Raw genomic sequence first — 16,996 nt, forward strand, 5'->3', positions numbered from 1 at the left:
TCTATGAAACGTCAAAATGTGGTAGTCCTTCTGGTCTATTAGCATTTCTCAATCGCTCTCTCTCTAACTGCATTTGCAACAGCTCCCTTTGCTGCTCAAAAGTTAATGAAGGGCTAGACTGAAAACATGCACCCTCACTACTAGCAGACTGACCCAAAAAAACACCCATTTCTCTAAGACCGTGCTTTAATCTAGTTAACAGTCTCTTTATTTTTTTTAATCAACAATCTCAATCTGATGATGTTCAGCAATTTCCATTAACTGCTCCTTAGTACACAACTCTAAGGCTACCTCTGAAGGAGCTTGAACAAAACTACTCAAAATGGAAGACATTTTCCTCAACCAATACAACTATTGCAAATGCTAAAAAAAACACAACTCACCTGCTGTCAGTCTGGGTTCAAGGACAGGAGCCACACCCCACTATCCTCCAAAAACAACTAACTAACTGGCCCTGCTCTTCGTGCAGTCACATGTGGTGGGGTTTTATGCACACAAAACCAGTGGAGTGGAAAAGACAACCAGAAACTGCCCCCCCCCCCTCCAACAACAAAAAAATTGGCAATCTGAACTAAACCAAGTTAACTACAAAACAATAATCAAATAAGCCAAATTACAAATAAACAAACATATCAATAATAAGACAAAGACAATCTAGACAAAACCTTAACCAACTATAACAAAATGTTAAAGTAAACTAAAATACTAAAGTACAATTAACTTTAACTTACAGATGAGCCCCCACTTGTCACAGGCCGGCTCATAGCCTGTGGCAAAAATGAGGGGACGCGAACAACAGGTATAGGCCAGTTAAAAAAATATATATTTATTGTAAACAAAACTATTCACTTTAAAGTAATAAAAAGGAACGAGGTGTGGAAGTATCATAATGTAAGGTGTATGTAACGTGCATGGATGCTTGAATCTGTGTGTGTGAATGACTGAGTGAAAACTACAAAAGAACAAACAAAACAGGTTCATACCTGGAGGAGCGCAGAGAGCTCAGAGAGAGAGAGCTCAGAGAGAGAGAGAGCTCAGAGAGAGAGAGAGCTCAGAGAGAGAGAGCTCAGAGAGAGAGAGCTCAGAGAGAGAGAGCTCAGAGAGAGAGCTCAGAGAGAGAGCTCAGAGAGAGAGCTCAGAGAGAGAGCGCAGAGAGAGAGAGCGCAGAGAGAGAGCGCAGAGAGAGAGCGCAGAGAGAGAGCGCAGAGAGAGAGAGCAGAGAGAGAGAGCGCAGAGAGAGAGAGAGAGAGAGAGAGAGGTGATTAGTGACAGTTTAAATACTCTGATCCCAGGTGACTCCAATCACTAATGACCCTCCTCTGCCTGCAGGACGAACCGCAACTGCAATGCAGAGGAGGAGCCGTGACAAGACGGAGATTCAGTGAAACAAAATCACATTAATTGAGACAAGTCAGTGAAGTCACCGGCTTTTGGTCGAGAGTAGGCCGAGGCTACTAAGCGATGGAGAGATCTAAGACAAAACAAAAGTGTTACAAAATGTAATGGCCGTCATCGGTGGAAGAAGGTGAAGACCAAGGTGCAGCGTGGTAAGTGTTCATGATTTTTGATATAATCAAAACTGAACACAACAAAATAACAACTAGGAAGAACGAACAAACGAAACAGTCCTGTCTAGTGATGACACACAAAACAGAAAATAAACACCCACGAAACACAGGTGGAAAAAGGCTACCTAAGTATGATTCTCAATCAGAGACAACTAACGATACCTGCCTCTGATTGAGAACCATACCGAGGCAATTTTACTGATACTATTTGGGATATCATATGTGATACCTCCTTCCAAAAATATTGAATTTCTCACAGTCCCACAGACAATGAAACAGAGTCCCTTTAGAGTGATTGCACTTGTAGCATATACACGTATCTGGAATTATATTATTTAACTTATTTAACTTAGCAGGGGTTACATATGTTCGCATCAACCAATTGTATTGCAGTAGTTTTAGCGAAGTATTCACAGTCTGTGTCTGAGCCTTAGTGCATATACTTCTCCATTCGTCCAAGACTATGTCCTCCCGAATATCTTCCTTCCAAAAGTTCAGTTTGTGCGCAGAGGATTTGGTTGAGCCAGACTCTAGCATATTGTATAGAGCTGAAATTCTACCCTTACCATGACAATGGGTTGAGATTGTATTTCCGAAAGTAGACAGAAGGGGTTCTGTTAGGTTTTGGTTCTGGGCAGCTGTGAGGAAGCTCTTTAACTGTAAATATAAAAATAAAATAAAAATGATTTCTAGGAATGTCATATTTTGCTATGAGTTCTTCAAATGACATAAAAATACCTTCTTTATGCAGGTCTCAAACTTTTCTTAAATCCTTGCTGGCCCATAGATGGAAACCCATATCAGCTCTCCCATGAGTGAAGCTGTGGTTTCCCCAGATATAACTAAAACATGACAAAGAATGCATTTCACCAAGGAACTTCCGCACCTCATAGCAAACGTTGATCGTATTAAAAACCAAGGGATTATTGTTATGTGTCTTGATATCAGCTGAGTACATGTAGAGGTTAAGGGGTAATTTGGGTACAACTGAAGACATTTCAATCTCCATCCACAAAGGGAGAGACTCGGAGGTAAAATAGTACATAGCAGTGCGAAGCTGAGCTGCCCAGTAGTACCACTGAATATTAGGCAAATGGAGCCCCCCCTCTGTCATACGGTAGGTACGATAAAGACAAGTGAACTCTGGGACGTCTCTTATTACAGATAAATATAGTGACATCTTTTTTAGCCTTGTAAAGAGGGATGGTGGTGGCGGCAAGGGAATGTTCTGAAATAGATACAACAATTTTGGGAGGACATTCATTTTCAGAATGTTAATCCGGCCAATTAAAGATATAGGTAAGATATAGATATAGGACAGATATAGGACAGCAAGGAGTCATCATGTCAGGTAGTCCTGGGGCATGGTCCTAGGGCTCAGGTCCTCCGAGAGAGAGAAAGAAAGAGAGAAGGAGAGAATTAGAGAACGCACACTTAGATTCACACAGGACACCGAATAGGACAGGAGAAGTACTCCAGATATAACAAACTGACCCCAGCCCCCCGACACATAAACTACTGCAGCATAAATACTGGAGGCTGAGACAGGAGGGGTCAAGAGACACTGTGGCCCCATCCGAGGACACCCCCGGACAGGGCCAAACAGGAAGGATATAACCCCACCCACTTTGCCAAAGCACAGCCCCCACACCACTAGAGGGATATCTTCAACCACCAACTTACCATCCTGAGACAAGGCTGAGTATAGCCCACAAAGATCTCCGCCACGGCACAACCCAAGGGGGGGGCGCCAACCCAGACAGGATGACCACAACAGTGAATCAACCCACTCAGGTGACGCACCCCCTCCAGGGATGGCATGAGAGAGCCCCAGCAAGCCAGTGACTCAGCCCCTGTAATAGGGTTAGAGGCAGAGAATCCCAGTGGAAAGAGGGGAACCGGCCAGGCAGAGACAGCAAGGGCGGTTCGTTGCTCCAGAGCCTTTCCGTTCACCTTCCCACTCCTGGGCCAGACTACACTCAATCATATGACCCACTGAAGAGATGAGTCTTCAGTAAAGACTTAAAGGTTGAGACCGAGTTTGCATCTCTGACATGGGTAGGCAGACCGTTCCATAAAAATGGAGCTCTATAGGAGAAAGCCCTGCCTCCACCTGTTTGCTTAGAAATTCTAGGGACAATTAGGAGGCCTGCGTCTTGTGACCGTAGCGTACGTGTAGGTATGTACGGCAGGACCAAATCAGAGAGATAGGTAGGAGCAAGCCCATGTAATGCTTTGTAGGTTAGCAGTAAAACCTTGAAATCAGCCCTTGCTTTGACAGGAAGCCAGTGTAGAGAGGCTAGCACTGGAGTAATATGATCACATTTTTTGGTTCTAGTCAGGATTCTAGCAGCCGTATTTAGCACTAACTGCAGTTTATTTAGTGCTTTATCTGGGTAGCCGGAAAATAGAGCATTGCAGTAGTCTAACCTAGAAGTGACAAAAGCATGGATTAATTTTTCTGCATCATTTTTGGACAGAAAGTTTCAGATTTTTGCAATGTTACGTAGATGGAAAAAAGCTGTCCTCGAAATGGTCTTGATATGTTCTTCAAAAGAGAGATCAGGGTCCAGAGTAACGCCGAGGTCCTTCACAGTTTTATTTGAGACGACTGTACAACCATTAAGATTAATTGTCAGATTCAACAGAAGATCTCTTTGTTTCTTGGGACCTAGAACAAGCATCTCTGTTTTGTCCGAGTTTAATAGTAGAAAGTTTGCAGCCATCCACTTCCTTATGTCTGAAACACATGCTTCTAGCGAGGGCAATTTTGGGGCTTCACCATGTTTCATTGAAATGTACAGCTGTGTGTCATCTGCATAGCAGTGAAAGTTTACATTATGTTTTCGAATAACATCCCCAAGAGGTAAAATATATAGTGAAAACAATAGTGGTCCTAAAACGGAACCTTGAGGAACACCGAAATTTACAGTTGATTTGTCAAAGGACAAACCATTCACAGAGACAAACTGATATCTTTCCGACAGATAAGATCTAAACCAGGCCAGAACATGTCCGTGTAGACCAATTTGGGTTTCCAATCTCTCCAAAAGATGCAGAGCCTCGGTCCGATGCCATTAAAATGTCATTTACCACCTTCACAAGTGCCGTCTCAATGCTATGATGGGGTCTAATGCTGCGCAACAGCCTTCTCTAAAGTTTTTGAGAGGAATGGAAGATTCGATATAGGTCGATAGTTTTTTATATTTTCTGCCACCAGTTACTTTACAGTGTTCCACACCACAATAAGGAGTCAGCAGGAGCAGGTGCCCCTGGTATAGGGGTCAAATAGCGTGTCCAGGAGCAAGCGTCGATGATCCACCATCTCGGCGCCGCCCTGGACCGCTGGGAGAGACAGGGAATTCCTCAAGGGAGTTCCTCCAGCGCCTCGCCCAGCACAACCAGGGTCTCCACTACTCGCCTCCCCTTCACCCAGTCCAAGTGGGATTCATCTCACCCTTCCCTGGGAGTACAACGGGACGGCTGCACGCTGCCAGGGTTTCCTATTGCAGGCAGCTAGAGCTCTTCCTGGCAACCGTCCACCCGGCTCCTTTGGGCCGTGAGAGGGTGTACACCCTCGTCTCGTGCCTCTCAGGGAAAGCACTGGAGTGGGCCAACGCTGGGTGGGGAGAAGGAGACGCGGTGCTGGACCATTTCGAGGATTTCACTTGCCGTTTCCGGGCAGTCTTCGACCACCCGCCGAGGGTAGAACAGCGGGTGAATGTCTCTACCAACTGAGGCAGGGGATGAGGAGCGTCCAGGAGTTCGCCATGGACTTTCGGACCCTGGCCGCCGGTGCGGGATGGAGCGACAGGGCCCTGATCGACCACTATCGCTGCAGTTTGCGCGAGGTCGTCCGTCGGGAGTTGGCCTGCAGGGACACCACCCTCACCTTCGACTACCCGTGGACGTCCAGAGCGGGGTCTGTCGGTTCCATCCCCCAGCACCACCACTCCGATGCCCATGGAGCTGGGAGGTGCTGTGCGCAGGGAGACCGGAGGAGGTTCCGTCTCGTGCACCATCTGTGGCCGCAGAGGTCACACTGCTGGTCGGTGCCGGGTTGGTTCCTCTGGGGATCGAGGCAGTAGGCACGGCACTCTGGTGTCACCCCAGGTGAGCCGGCACCATTCTCACCCAGAGCCCACTCCCCTCCAGTGTCCAGCTAGGCGTCTGTACGTTCCGTTTGCTGTCTGTGACTGGCTGATCTATTGGGCCCACATGTCACCCTCCTCTGGTCATCCAGGCATCGGTCGGATGGTGCGCTGTCTGAGTGGGAGGTACTGGTGGCCCACTTTGGCTAAGGACGTGAGGGTTTATGTTTCCTCCTGCTCCGTGTGCACCCAGTGTAAGGCTCCTAGGCACCTGCCCAGAGGTAAGCCACACCCCTTACCCGTTCCACAACAGCCGTGGTCTCACCTGTCGGTGGATTTCCTTACTGATCTTCCTCGCTCACAGGGTAACACCACGATTCTGGTCGTTGTCGACCGTTTTTCTAAGTCCTGCCGTCTCCTCCCTCTGCCCGGTCTCCCTACGGCCCTACAGACTGCGGAAGCCTTGTTTACACACGTTTTCCGGCACTACGGGGTGCCTGAGGACATGGTGTCTGATCGGGGTCCCCAGTTTACTTCGAGGGTCTGGAGGGCGTTCATGGAATGTCTGGGGGTCTCGATCAGCCTTACCTCAGGTTTTCACCCCGAGAGTAACGAGCAGTAGGAGAGTGTTAACAAGGATGTGGGTAGGTTTCTGAGGTCTTATTGCCAGGACCGGCCGGGGGAGTGGGCGGCGTTCATGCCCTGGGCAGAGATGGCCCAGAACTCGCTCCGCCACTCCTCCACTAACCTCTCCCCCTTCCAGTGTGTACTGGGGTATCAGCCGGTTCTGGCTCCTTGGCATCAGAGTCAGACCGAGGCTCCTGCGGTGGATGACTGGTTTCGGCATGTGGAGGAGACATGGGATGCCGCTCATGTTCACCTTCAGCGCGCCATGCTGCGCCAGAAAGCCAACGCAGACCGTCACCGCAGTGAGGCCCCGGTGTTCGCACCGGGACCGGGTCTGGCTCTCGATCCGAAACCTGCCCCTCCGCCTGCCCTGCCAGAAGCTGGGTCCGCTGTTTTTGGGGCCATTTCAAGTCCTGAGGAGACTGAACGAGGTGAGTTAAAGGTTACAGCTTCCCCCTGATTACCGTATTAACCCCTCGTGCCATGTGTCTCTCCTCAGGCCGGTGGTGGCTGGCCCGCTCCAGGAGTCTGAGGTGCGGGAGATTCCTCCGCACCCTCGATGTCGAGGGGGCCTCGGCGTACTCCCCGGCATACATCGAGGGGGCCCCGGCGTACTCTGTTGGATCCATACTGGATTCGAGACGTCGGGCGAGGGGCCTTCAGTACCTCCTGGACTGGGAGGGGTACGGTCCGGAGGAGAGATGCTGGGTTACGGTGGAGGACGTGTTGGACCCTTCAATGCTGCAGGAGTTCCACCGTCTCCATCCAGATGGCCCTGCACCTCGCCCTCCGGGTCGTCCCCGAGGCCAGTGTCGGCACGCTGCTGGAGCCGCTCGTTAAGAGGGGGGGGGGGGGGGTTACTTCCACCGAAGTCATTTCCTCTCCTTGTTCGGGCAGTGGTCGGCTGCTTCCCTGCCACCAGTTGACTTCCCTGCCACCAGTTACGCACCCCTTTACAGTAGTAAGGATCTCCGCAGTGGGATTTGTATGTAGTATATTCATCCATTTACAAAAGCTCTCACCACAACCAAAACGAATGAACACAGGTAGGGCCACTCAACCCTGTCGAAGGCCTTCTCTGCGTCCAACGACGAACCAATTCTAGCATGTAGGACATTTACCACTCTCCTAACATTATGAAATCCTTGACGACCTTGAAAAAAGCCTTTTTGGTCTCTACCCACCACATCCGGGAGAAAACCCTCCAACCTCCTCGCAAGTGCTTTACAAGAAACTTTGTGTCAGAATTCAAAAGTGAAATAGCACAATAGGAATCACATTTGGTATGCAGCTTTCCAGGTTTTAGGAGCAGTGATCAGAGCTCCTCTCAAAGAAGGGGGCAGGAGACCATTTTCGTAAGATTCCAAAAAACGTCTCCAGGAGGGGAGTGCACAGTTTGTTATTAAATCTCTTGTAGATGTCAACGGACAGCCCTTCTGGGCCAGATGCCCTCCCCGCCCTCATACTATCAATTGCATTGGAAATTTCCTCCACAGTCAGATCAGCATTAAGAATATCCTTAGATTGGAGTTTCCCAATATTTCAGATGAATCTATCTAAAAAGCTAGCCTGAGTATCAGTTTCAGGAGGATACTCTGATGCAGATAATTTTTCATATAAGGATTTAAAGGTATTGTTTATCACTCGAGGGTCTACCGTCACAGCTTCCCCTGCATCTGAATTGATTGCTCTCTCTGCTTGCTGCTGTTTGATTGGTTTAGTCTCAATAAGCTTGCTGCAGCTCTACCCATATAAAGTATGTTATATTGAGCCCTGAGCAAGAGCAACTCTCAGTGTGCACCTGTGGAATTAGTGAGAAAAATGTCTCTCATCATAGTTTTCAGTAATTTCATTTTTTGACGAGTATCTCTTGACTTTGAACTAGTGAAATGTATAATTTGACCCCCTATGAAAGCTTTACAAGCATGCCATCTAGTACAAGCTGAAGTCTGTGTAGTATTCATTGAAAAGTATGGGTCAATTTGCTGTCCAATGTATTCTGTAAAACTTGTATCTTGCAGTCATTTAGGTTGGAAGCACCATTTGGGTGGTCACCTACTAAATTAGAATCGGAATGTATAAGAGATGCTGGAGCATGGTCAGAGATGACAATATTGTCATAAAAGCAATCTTCTTATTTTAGAGCGTAATGCTGCTGAGATAAAAAAAAAAAGAGTCTATTCGGGAATAGGTCTGGTGAGTGCTAGAGTAACAGGAGTATTCCACATCATCTGGCTTCATTTCTATCCAAATCTCTATTAAGTTTAAATCCTTCATAAAATGCTCTATGGTTTTCCTAGATATGGTGTAGAAGTAGTTTGAACCCGAGATGCGATCTTTAACAGGATCTAAAGTGCAATTAGTCTCCTGCAACAATATAATTACCTGGAAGTGTAGAAAGGTTTAAATACAAATTGTTAAAGAATTTAGAGTCATCTTCGTTGGGACCATACACATGAATTAAATTCAACTGCTCGGTCAGAAAGGTACCCCGTATAATGATATATCTGCCGGTAGGATCACAAATTGTTTGCAATATCTGATATGGAATGGACTTATGGATAAGAATAATAACTCCTCTTGCATGGGAAATAAATTAGGCTGCAATGACCTGCCCAGGCCACCTCTTGCATATCTTAGGAATGTTGGCAGATAATAGATGTGATTCTTGCAAAAATATGATCTTCGCCTGATGTTGCTTTAATCTACTTATTACCTGTTTTATTTTGGTGATTTTATTTAATCCCCTACAGTTCCAGGATGTAAATTTAACCTTAACACTATGAGTCATCACCTTTATTTAGATGCAGTGAAAGAGAGCCCACAGGTTTTGGTAGCGGGGTAATATGCACATGTAGGTGGCACTGTGTTGTCCTCAGTGGCACTGTGTTGTCCTCAAATTGAGCAAAGAAGTTGTTTAGTTTGTCTGCCCCGCCACTTGTCATTACACTATATTGTGTTCACCATTTAACAAAGAACCAAACAAAATACCAGGAGTGAGCCAGAATATAAGACCACCGTGATCTAGCCTCATGTAGGCCTAAATTTAAAAAAACTGCACCAGGATGTTCCACTGCATAAAAGCAAAGTTTCATGGCACATAAAATTATAATAAGGCTAAGCCTACTTGTAAACTGGCCATGTTATTATAGTTCAATAGACAGTGCTACTATGTTACTAGATAAATTATAACACAGTGAACTGGCTCAAACTTTAAATACCTGTTTAGACAAAACTGATATTTCCTCTTCTTCAGCGTTGCACATCTTCCACACTTCTGCCTAGTTTCTCAAGAAACTGCTCCGCCTGGGCTGGTGTTTAAAAAATGTAGGAACGATCGCCATGGGAGACCCTCAGGCACGCTGGAAAGATGATTCACGGTTGTCTCAAAGCAGCAATAAAAACGTTGCAGACTGAAATTATCATCTAGTTTGTATTTGTATTTATTATGGATCCCCTTTAGCTGCTGCCTTAAGGCAGTTATAGATTTTTTAAGACATGACAGTACATTCACAACAGATTTCACAACATATTATCGATGTGGCTGTAGTGGAGCATGTTGAGAGCTTCAAGTCCTTTGGTGTCCACATCACCAACAAACTATCATGGTCCAAACATACCAAGACAGTTGTGACGACAAAGCCTATTCCCCCACAGGAGACGGCCCTAAAATTTGTCAAAGATTCCAGCCACCCTAGTCATAGACCGTTCTCTCTGCTTTCGCATGGCAAGCGGACCTAGAGCGCCAAGTCTAGGTACAAAGACTTCTTAACAGCTTCTACCCTCAAGCAATAAGTTTCCTGAACAGCAAATCAAATGGCTACCCAGACTATTTGCATTGTCCCCACCTTTTGACGCTGCTGCTACTCTCTGTTCCTTATCTATGCATAGTCACTTTAACTCTACCTACATGTGCATATTACCCCAATTACCTCGACTAACCTGTGCCCCCACACATTGATGATGTACCAGTACCCCCTGTATATAGCCTACCTACTGTTATTTTACTGCTGCTCTTTAAATATATATATCTTTTTTTTACTTATGTATTTCTTTAAAACACTTATTTTTCTTAAAACTGCATTGTTGGTTAATTAAGGGATTTTAAGTAAGCATTTCTTTCACGACTCCAACCGAAGGTGGCTCCCCTACACCTGTTTTGAGTTGGTTGTATTAGTTGGGCTTTATTAGTCAGCCGGCCCGCCCGTTTCTTTGTGCGGGATTGATCATTGTAACCCTGGTGTTTGCTACAGACAAACGTGTTTGTGTATTTAGTGCTGGACTGTTTTCGTTCCCTGTGTCTGTGAAATTTTGTTTGAGAACCCAAAAGTGGGGTGGCCGTGGTTCACCGTGTGTGCATTCAAGGAGCACTATATTGAACTCTCTGCTTTCCTGTGCCTGACTTCACCCTCACGACACCCAGTACCTGACCGTACACTATTCTGCGCATGTGACAAATAAAATGTGATTTTGATTACGTTTGTGCCCTCAGGCCCCTACCCTACTACCACATATCTACAACACAAAATGTATGTGTACGTCTGTGTATAGGACATACATTAGTGGACATCTACTCATTCAAGGGTTTCGTAATTTTGACTATTTTCTACATTGTAGAATAATAGTGAAGACATCAAAACTATGAAATAACACATGGAATCAGGTAGTAACCAAAAAAGTGTTATATATTAAATATATTTGAGATTTGAGATTCTTCAAATAGCGACCCTTTGCCTTGATGACAGCTTTGCACACTCTTGGCATTCTCTCAACCAGCTTTTTTTATTTCAATATTTTGATTTCACCTTTATTTAACCAGGTAGGCCAGTTTACAACTGCGACCTGGCCAAGATAAAGCAAAGCAGTGAGTCACAAACAATAACACAGCTTTACACATGGAATAAACAAACGTACAGTGTGTGCAAATGGCGTGAGGAGGTAAGGCAATAAATAGGCCATAGTGGCGAAGTAATTACAATTTAGCAAATTAACACTGGAGTGATAGATGTGCAGATGATGATGTGCAAGTAGAAATACTGGTGTGCAAAAGAGCAAAAAAGTAAGGAAAAACAATATGGGGATAAGGTAGGTAGATTGGATGGGCTATTTACAGATGGGCTGTGTACAGCTGCAGCGATCGGTTAGCTGCTCAGATAGCTGATGTTTAAAGTTAGTTAGGGAGATAGAAGTCTCCAACTTCAACCATTTTTGCAATTTGTTCCAGTCATTGGCAGCAGGGAACTGTAAGGAAAGGCAGCCAAAGGAGCTGTTGGCTTTAGGGATAACCAGTGAGATATACCTGCTAGAGCGTGTGCTACGGGTGGGTGTTGTTATCGTGACCAGTGAGCTGAGATAAGGCGGAGCTTTACCTATGAAAGACTTATAGACGACCAGGAGACAGTGGGTCTGAAGACTAATATGTATCGAGGGCCAGCCGACGAGAGCATACTGGTCGCAGTGGTGGGTGGTATATGGGGCTTTGGTGACAAAACGGATGGCACAGCGATAGACTGCATCCAGTTTGCTGAGTAAAGTGTTGGAGGCTATTTTGTAAATTACATCGCCGAAGTCGAGGATCGGTAGGATAGTCAGTTTTACGAGGGTATGTTTGGCGGCGTGAGTGAAGGAGGCTTTATTGCGAAATAGGAAGCCGATTCTAGATTTAATTTTGAATTGGAGATGTTTAATGTGAGTCTGGAAGGAGAGTTTACAGTCTAGCCAGACACCTAGGTATTTGTAGTTGTCAGAACCATCCAGAGTAGTGATGCTTGTCAGGCTGGCGGGTGCGGGCAGCGATCGGTTGAAAAGCATGCATTTAGTTTTACTAGCGTTTAAGAGCAGTTGGAGGCAATGGAAGGAGTGTTGTATGCCATTGAAGCTTGTTTGGAGGTTTGTTAACACAGTGTCCAAAGAAGGGCCAAATGTATACAGAATGGTGTCATCTGCGTAGAGCTGGATCAGGGAATCACCCTGAGTGAGTGACATCGTTGATATATACAGAGAAAAGAGTCGGCCTGAGAATTGAACCCTGTGGTACCCCCATAGAGACTGCCAGACCTCTGGCAGTCTCTATGGGGGTACCACAGGGTTCAATTCAGGCCCTCCGATTTGACACACTGAACTATATCTGAGAAGTAGTTGGTGAACCAAGCGATGCAGACATTTGAGAAATGAAGGCTGTTGATTCTGCCGATAAGAATACGGTGATTGACAGATTCGAAAGCCTTGGCCAGGTCGATGAAGACGGCTGCACAGTACTGTCTTTTATCGATGGCGGTTATGATATCGTTTAATACCTTGAGCTTGGCTGAGGTGCACCCGTGACCAGCACGGACACCGGATTGCACAGCGGAGAAGGTACGGTGAGATTCAAAATGGTCAGTAAACTGTTTATTAACTTGGCTTTCGAAGACTTTAGAAAGGCAGGGTAGGATGGATATAGGTCTGTAACAGCTTGGGTCTAGAGTGTCACCCCCTTTGAAGAGGGGGGTGACTGCGGCAGCTTTCCAATCTTTAGGGATCTCGGCGATACAAAAGAGAAGTTGAACAGACTGGTAATAGGGGTTGCAACAATGTAATGCATTTCAATTAATAGGTGTGCCTTCTCAAAAGTTTTTTTGAAACTTTCCTTCTTAATGCGTTTGAGCCAATCAGTTGTGTTGTGTCACGGTGGGGGGTTTACAGAAGATGGCCCTATTTGGTAAAAAACCAAGTCCATATTATGGCAAGAACAGCTCAAATAATCAATGAGAAACAATAGTCCATCATTACTTTAAACACATGAAGGTCAGTCAATACAGAACATTTTAAGAACTTTAAAAGTATCTTCAAGTGCAGTCACAAAAACCATCAAGCGATATGATGAAACTGGCTCTCATGAGGACCGCCACAGGAAAGGAAGACCCAGAGTTACCTCTGCTGCAGAGTTACCAGCCTCAGAAATTGCAGCCTGAATAAATGCTTCACAAAGTTCAAGTAACAGACACATCTTAACATCAACTGTTCAGAGGAGACTGTGTGAAACAGGCCTTCATGGTCGAATTGCTACAAAGAAACCACTACTAAAGGACACCAATAAGAAAAGACTTGCTTGGGCCAAGAAACACAAGCAATGGAAATTAGACCAGTGGAAATTTGTCCTTTGTTCTGGAGTCTAAATTGGAGATTCTTGGTTCCAACCACAGTGTCTTTGTGAGACGCGGTGTGGGTGAACGAATGATCTCCGCATGTATTTTTCCCCACCGTAAAGCATTGGGGAGGAGGTGTTATGGTCTGGGTGTGCTTTGCTTAACCAGCATGGCTACCACAGCATTCTGCAGGGATACGCCATTCCATGTGGTTTGGGCTTAGTGCGACTATCACTTGTTTTTCAACAGGACAATTACCCAACACACCCATAGGCTGTATCAGCGCTATGTTACCAATAAGGAGAGTGATGGAGTGCTGCATCAGATGACCTGGCCTCCACAATCCCCCGACCTCAACCACATTGAGATGGTTTGGTATGAGCCGGACGGCAGAGTGAGGGAAAAGCAGCCAACAAGTGCTCAGCATATGTGGGAACTCCTTCAAGACTGTTGGAAAAGCATTCTAGGTGAAGCTGGTTGATAGAACGCCAAGAATGTGCAAAGCTGTCATCAAGGCAAAAGGTGGCTATTTGAAGAATGTCATATATAGTCGTGACCACACGACTGAACAGTAGTCCAGGTGCTACAAAACTAGGGCCTATAGGACCTGCCTTGTTGATAGTGCTGTTAAGAATGGAGAGTAGCACTTTATTATGGACAGACTTCTCCCCATCCTAGCTTCTATTGTATCAATATTTTGACCATGACAGCTCAACTTGCTCCATTACCACATTATTCATTACAATATTTAGGGCTATTGCTTCAAATGTATTACAATGATTGGATTACTTTGGCCTTTGGGAGTTTCAGTAAACAACAATTTGATACATTCCTTCAATTGCATCAGCCTACTTTATTCCAATATTTTCATCATTCAGTGATATTTATTTCCACAGTAATTATTTATAGATCCATCCAGTTGTCGTTAAAAAAAACACTGCATGCTTTTTGGGATATGCAAAGAGATGAGTGAAGTGACATGCCTCAAAGTTAAGAACTGGCAAGAGGATGGTTAATAACTGCCGCTGCCTAGCAATTATCAAGAGTTTAAGAGCATAGTGCGTGCCAATGCTCAGCATTTCGGCTACACTTCGTACTGTTGGGGTAGGTTCCTTGTTCCTTGACAATCATTTGCTTATTGGTGAAATCAGCAATCAGACAAAATATTTAAGTATATCAATCAAAAACCTATATTAATGCAATTGCAGACAGAAGTTGACAACGGGAACAGAGCACGCATGTTTCAGAGAAAGTTCTGCAAAATAGGAAAGGGTCCAAGTTGCTTTATTGTGCTTGCAGTCAACCCCTAGTGATGTCACTGCCATGTCAACACCCTCTACTCATGAGACCAAACCCATGCACACACAGCTATACAAACAATAGTTCCAGTGTTGTCTAAAAGCTCAGCAGTAATTGTCCACTCCCCAAGTTGATTTATATTGGTATGTCTGTCTTGTCTCTTATCTCTTTCACTCCCCTGCAGGGTTATGTGTCTATGAATCGCTTTTAGCCTTGAGGCGCTTTCTCACAGACACCCTGTTTTGACTGCAATAACTCACACATCTCTCAAACCGTTTCTTTATAAGAGGCAGAGACTAGAAAAGAATAGTGGAACAATATTAAACCTTATATTGAATATATAGATTGTTAATCTGTAGTCTAGGACCCATGTAGTGGCTATGAATACATTCTATGTGCCAATATTGGTGAGTGCAATCACACTAAAAACCAACCTGGTCTCAGAGCATTTCGTATTATTCTACACTCCATTAAAAGGGAAAGGGGGATACCTAGTCAGTTGTACAACTGAATGCCTTCAACTGAACTGTGTCTTCCGCATTTAAAACAACCCCTCTTTAGTATGCTATGTTATGTTTTGTATAGTATGTATTAATTTGTTGATGTCCGTGACCCATTTCGTATGATATGTTATGAATTTCAATTTGTTTTAATATGTTATGAATTTGCAAAATGTACAATATGTTACAAATTTGCAAATATGTATATGTTATGAATACTATATAGGTGGCTAATTTGAGGCACCTGGCTAATGTTATCTAGGTTAGGGTTAAGTTTAGCAGTTAGTTTAAAGGGTTAAGGTAAGAGTTAAGGGAAGGGTTAGCTGAAAGGGTTAAGGTTAGGTTTAGTGGAAGGGTTATCTAGCATGCTAAGTAGTTGCAAAATAACTGAAAAGTAGTAAGTAGTTGAATATTTGCTCATTAGCTAAAATGCTAAAGTTGTGCATGATTTGGGTTGGTAGACATTCGTGTTATACGCCCACCAGACCACCCACCAACCCTACTTAAATGTTTGCTTCAAGTAACTATCTGTCTTATATAAACATATCAAAAGTAACATTTCATACTAATTTGAGTGTCCCGGATTAACATGTACTATGTTTCGTCCTATAGAATAACTATCTTCAAAGTAATGACTCAGGACATCGGGTTTGATATGAAAGCTTCTTTTAGTAATAATACTTGTTCACGTTACATTTAACAACTTTAGATTCGACAGAGCAATGAAAGTAACTTGCTAACGAAAAGTCAGGATAATCACTTGTCACTTGCACATAACTGGCGCGTTCTCTCTCTACTTCATGTCGCAAGGCAATTCTGGAAGTTGCAGTCAAAAGCGTAATTCAATACTAACCAATGCAACAAAATATGTATGTAGTTCTCTCAATCTCCAACACACAAATTCTAATACAATTACATATGTAAATAACTGTAAAGAAAATATATTTAGATACAGCTTAATGAATTAACTTAAACATTAACTCTGTAACCCATTAAAGTTTCAACAGTCCAGTCTATGAGACAGAGGCTGTAAAAACTGGTCCTGACACCCAGACATTCACAGTCACATGTTAACATAATTGAGTAATCATAAAAGACATTCCAATCATGCACTGCAAAGTCGATAAGGTCTGTTAATATGAGTAATGGAAGAGTTTTAGGTATAGAGAGCTCTCTATTTAAAAGTTACACCGACTACACTTTCACCAGTGATTGGGCAATATATTGTGCCATAATCTGAGCAAATATTAACCTATATCATGATACAGTACTATATGATATTACCATTTAAAATAAAACAGTGTTTTAAGTTGTACATGAATGGCCAGACCATGGTTGATAAAACAGTCACACCTGCCACCTGAATCAGAGAGGGCAGTGTGCAGCTGTGAATGGGTGCAATCTGGAGGCTGGCTCACCCATCACTAGTCTCCTAGAAGCAAATGTCATGTCAGTAAGGCAGGGCTCAGGTCAGGTACTGTAGGTAGGCTGGTGTAAATCACATTCAAGCCAGAATCCAGCTGGGGCCTGAGTCTGTCTTCCACAGGTATGTGAGACATTTTGGAAAACAAACAGAAACCTGAATCCTCACATTGCACAAGTTGAAATCAACGTTTTGACAGCTTGTGCCCAACTACTCTCAGGTTGAAGTTACAGGACAGACAGAGACCAGGCAACTCTGATCAGAACAACTCTAATTATGCCATCTGTTGCAGTGTTCTTCTTCTTCTGTATAATGGTGTTTGCAACAATAGCCTACCTGTAGTAGTTTGTTAGCAGTTCCT

This window comes from Oncorhynchus kisutch, linkage group LG5, assembly GCF_002021735.2.
Source record: "Oncorhynchus kisutch isolate 150728-3 linkage group LG5, Okis_V2, whole genome shotgun sequence".
Classification (NCBI taxonomy): domain Eukaryota; kingdom Metazoa; phylum Chordata; class Actinopteri; order Salmoniformes; family Salmonidae; genus Oncorhynchus; species Oncorhynchus kisutch.